The sequence below is a fragment of the Lycium ferocissimum genome, chromosome 4, assembly GCF_029784015.1.
Source record: "Lycium ferocissimum isolate CSIRO_LF1 chromosome 4, AGI_CSIRO_Lferr_CH_V1, whole genome shotgun sequence".
Taxonomy (NCBI): Eukaryota; Viridiplantae; Streptophyta; class Magnoliopsida; order Solanales; family Solanaceae; genus Lycium; species Lycium ferocissimum.
This window is the reverse complement of record NC_081345.1, coordinates 33316228-33321331: the sequence shown is the minus strand read 5'-3', so window position 1 is coordinate 33321331 and position 5104 is coordinate 33316228. Positions and strand designations below refer to the sequence as shown.

Sequence of the window (5104 nt, the reverse complement as noted above, 5' to 3'; positions counted from 1 at the left end):
GTTGGGGGGAAAATAAACCCCAAGCTTAAATATAACTTAAAAACGCGAAATCCCGACTTTGACCCGAAACCCGACCTTATGCTGTTGGTCCGCGATACACGGGCATCGCGCGACATCCTGCAAAATATTCATATTGTGCGAATCGGCCCACGACGCGGAGCCATCGCACGCGCCGCACGCGCGACACGCACGGTCTGGCACGCGTTCGGTAAAATAGGCAAACTTCTTATACATAGCTCCGTTCAAGGCCCATAATAGACCGTTGGAAAGATATTTCAAAGGACTACAACTTTCATGTTTTAAGTTTCCTCAAATTCCCAACGGATTTTCACGAAATTCGACTGGAAGGTAGACGTATCAAAACTTAGCCGATTCTATAGACTTTTAAACGCCTTACTATTAGCCATATTGAGACGATCATATCTCCTTGCTCCGATCTCGATTGGCCGGTCCTTATATCGTTAGAAAGCTATTTTTACGTACTACAACTTTCATTGTAGGGTACTTTCCCAAATTCCCAACTAATCAAGGAGTTATGGGTTCTCAAAGTAGGGCCTATCAACCATTTTCGCAAAACGTTCAAACCCTTCGCTTTTCCACTAAAACTCTAATGATATGAGTCTAACCTTAGTTCTAAGATACGGGGTGTAACATTAGGAGTGCAATGTTTGCTATAAGAAATTACATGTATGTAATTACTACTAGCTTTTAAGTAACTCAATACTAGTATTTTTATTTTTTTTTATTTTTGCACAACTTTTGTTTTGAATAAGCATGTAGAGTAGTATATATGTAAGGAGGGTAGCTAGCTAGGTTGGCCGTTGAGGGAGTTGAAAGAAGGAATTGAATAATTTGAATAATTAAGCAGTGCACGTGTAGTACTGCTTCAGCATCTTCTCTTCACTCCATGCATCGAGAGTAGTATATTGCTAAGAGAGTTGTATCTGTGTCTAGGACCACTTCTTACCCAGAAATTTGAATAAATTATCAGGGGTCACCACTATGCATAGATTGCAATTCATTTTAATTACTAATAAATCGTAGTGCAAAACTGTTTCATTATGTAAGATAATTTTGACAAGTTTCAAGATATGCCTTTTGTACCTTTCTACTGTCATCTTGAAATCAAGGATTGGGGTAAAAAGGAAAAGAAAAGGGGAAAAAGAGATTGGTAAGTTAATTAGTGGAGTAGTTAAAACAACAGGGTAAATAACAACAGGGTAAATTAATTAGACAGTGAATGGACTTGGATAATTTTGCTACCTTATACTGATGAATTCAGAAACTCGGGATAATTAAACCTGAAACCAGAAAAAAGAAAAACGGAACGTACCATGAGAAGAAAAGCGTTCCTATTTAAGGAGATTTATATTGAAGAATAACAAAAATGGTCCTTTATTTAGCAAACTCTGGTGGTTACATTTAACAGGAAATTAGAAAGAAAAACAAAAAGATTAACATGAACTCATATTTGGCGGTGCAGTCTTATAGCTTCTACTATTTTTGGTCTATTTCTAGAGGCCGGTGCAACTTTCTGCGTGTCTTCTGCAACTTCTTTTCTATTTTAGTGTCTGGTGCAGTTTTTGGCATCTTAGATTTGATGGAAATTTCCATGTACTTTTGGTCATGCTTTCTTTTTTAATCACAATTCTCATAAAATCTAACAATCAAAATTTGTTAAATATTTGATAGCGACCAAAAGTGCTTCCTTTGGAAAACTTAGAGGACAAAACTGCTCAAGGTTATATTTAAGGTACCATTTCAAATCTACTCCAAACATAAGAGGTCATTTTTGTAGTTTTCTCATATAAACAACATTGTTTTTTGGGATATTTTCAAAAAAATATGTACAGGTTTTGAAAATATTTACGCCATGTAGCCCAATATACAATATTATACAACATTATATCTGGAGGGAAAGCATTATACATAATGTATCAACCTTGTATAAAGTGTATAATTATAACAGGTGTTTTTACACAAAAATATGTTGAAAATCGAGTGTTTATACACAAAGTATGGGGTACGTGCATGGCGTAAATATTTTCAAAAATAGATATGGAGCGTAATTTTCCGTTGTTTTTTTTTCTTTTTTTCGCATTGTTGTTTTTCTCTTCTATTTTCCCATTTCTTTTTCTTTTTTTGGATGTATGCCTTACTACTTACTAGAAATTACACTACATCATTTTTCTTTTTCTGTTTTTTCCATTGTTCATTTTATCTTGAGCGGTCAAGTTATTCATCTCATGCATCATGCATGCATGTTTGGCTAGTAAGTAAATTTTAGAAGGAATACGAAAGTACTTAACACACCAACATTGGGATAAAAATTAATCTCCCCATTAGCGTAAAAATAATATACTATCCTAAGTATGACCAAAACTTTTCTCTCGGTCCAGAGGTAGAAATGTGAAAAGAAAAAAGAATCTAGATGATGCCACATTCCAGTGTGAGATCTAAAAATCAATAGGAGTGTGTCAATGGAGTTGGTACACATGCGAGATTCTAGTTTGGCATCTAAGTTTAATTAAATACTAACCAATGATTAACTGACTCTTAATCTTGTTTAAATTAATTAGCAAGTTGCAATTTCCTTAAACCCAAATTGCTGATGATTTTATGCCTGACAAAGTGACATTACTACATTTCGGATTGGCTCTCCCAAATCTCGTATGCAAACTTTCCCTAATTTAATCAAAACCCACTTAACCTATTGCATGTCTATACCTAAGGTGTGCCTTACTTGTCAATAAAGTGGGACGAAAGTCACATTAGTACAAATCCAAAAAAAAAAAAAAAAAAAATTATGTGTTTTTTCGTCTATCTAAATTTAAATGGACAAAATTATTCGATATACGTGATGATGAAAATAGTACTCCCTTCGTCTCAAATTACCTGCCGTGATTTCTTTTACACGCCTCCTAAAAAGCATTAGTCAGAAGGAGTTTTAACTATTTTACCCTTCATTGAAATTTAAACAATCATAACATCACCCAATAATTGAGGTATTTGTAGTCTTCAAGAACAATGACTACTAAGGATAAAATGGGAAAAAATAACTAATTTTGTCTTGAACTTCTTAAACGACAACTAATTTTCAGAAACCACGACAAATAATTTAAACTGAAAAGAGCAAATATCTGGTGAAATAACTAATTGAGATGCGCACAAATTGCTGCATATAAAGTTTTGCATTTCATGCCACCTGTGTGGAAACACTGGCATGGTCTTCATCCTTAACTGGGGGAGCATCTCCTGTTTGACACCACATAAATAAACAATAGTCTTTTGCTTTAACTTATTCTCTAAACTCTAATTATTTTCCCATTTTTCTGTCAGCAGTATTAGTTACTGCATAAATAAGAAGCAAGTTGAGTAGTCTACTCTGCTACTACTGCTGATACTGATTACAAAGCATCTTTTGAACTTTGAAGTGCTTAGATTTCTAGAGTTTATCATCTTGGAAGGTGAATAAAGTTTTAAATTATCATTCAAGACATACTCTTATTAGAAACATTATGATGAATGGAGAACTTTCATGAAGTTATTATGTCAGAGTCTCTAATAAATTGGCCATATTAAGCAAATTCATTTGGTCAAGTTGGACAACATGGATCTCAAGAAATTAAACTTACAAGAATTTGTTAAATGTAATGTGCACTTGCAAAACAACTTTGACTATTAAAATAACTTGATTAATAAATAGGACTTCAATTTGGTGCTACTTGGTCTAGTTGATAGTACACTAACATTTTAGAAGTTTGTAATGAGTCATGCATATAGTAGATAAGCTGAAAACTATTTCCCCTTTTTAAGTTTAATTGTCGTTATTATTCTCAAATTACTTAATTAAAACAGAGATGGAATATATACACATGAGCTTAGTCTTTGTTAATATGTATATATGGAGAAAAGAGAAGTGGCGTCCAGTTCATCCCTTCAATTTTAATTAGCTTCTTCAATGCCCTCTCTTTTTTTGAGAACTCAAAAGGTAAGAGTCAAATGCTGGAAAAATATTTTTTTTCGCCTTGAACTGTACTTTCAGAATATATTTTTCGATTTTTTTACGACAAGTTGGGCTTATGAGGGCTTGAGAGTACAATGAGTTGGCCATCATCAGTAATTTTCATTTTATTTTTAGTTCGATTGCACTATTCATAAACCCAGCTTGCAAAACTTGTTTTATTTTTCTTTTCGATTAATAGCTAAATTACTCAAGATAATTTAATGACTTTATTTGTTCTAAGTTAAGAAAAAACAGCTCCTTGCACATCAACTAAGTATAGGTACAACTTATGAATGAATCAAAAAGCATCAAACCTTAAGGTGTGCCCAACCAAATTGACTTAAAAATTACCAACTGTTGGGTATAAGTTGATATATTCAAGACTCATTCTATATCATGTACGATTGGAAGTTAGTGACAATTCACTAGATATCGTTAACGAAGCTAAAATTAAAAGAAATAAGATAATTAGTGCTGGTAGTATTATAAGCAACGTAAAGGGCATTTGGTCTAGTGGTATGATTCTCGCTTAGGGTGCGAGAGGTCCCGAGTTCAATTCTCGGAATGCCCCAATCTTTTATTTTTTGGGTTATGATTTTTCAGAACAAAATCGATGTCTCTTCTGAACATACAGGTCCAGTTGACTACCGTCAAAACGACAACAAGTGAAGACCATGCTTATTACTCCGTCCTTAAATAAGTGTCACCTTAGCAAAAATCACGTCCATTAAGAAATTAATAAATTGGACCGTTTCTTTAATACTAATGGCATAGTTGGAAACATTTGTCATTTTTTATCTTAAATACCTAAGAGCCTGTTTGGAAAGCCACCTGGTAATTGGAATTGGTGTAATTACTACCCAGTAATTACATAGTATTGTAATTACAATGACCTGTTTGTTTGTCATAATGTAATTACAGTATAATTACAAGCGTGCTGTTTGATTATACAAGTGTAATTACACAGTTAGTTTAATTTAAAAATAACATTTGATTATAAAAAAATTAAAATTAATATTTAAAAAATATGTACCTTTATAAATGATATTAAATTAGTTATTTAATCATACATTGTTTCTTGAAAATATGTTAATTAAT

General features: G+C 33.0%; 1 non-coding gene across 1 annotated transcript; it reads left to right on the top strand.

Annotated features, from left to right (window-relative positions):
- The first annotated feature begins 4505 nt into the window (after window positions 1–4505).
- TRNAP-AGG (transfer RNA proline (anticodon AGG)) lies at window positions 4506–4577 on the top strand. Its single transcript has one exon. It is a non-coding gene; the product is annotated as a tRNA-Pro (tRNA).
- Window positions 4578–5104: the final 527 nt, after the last annotated feature.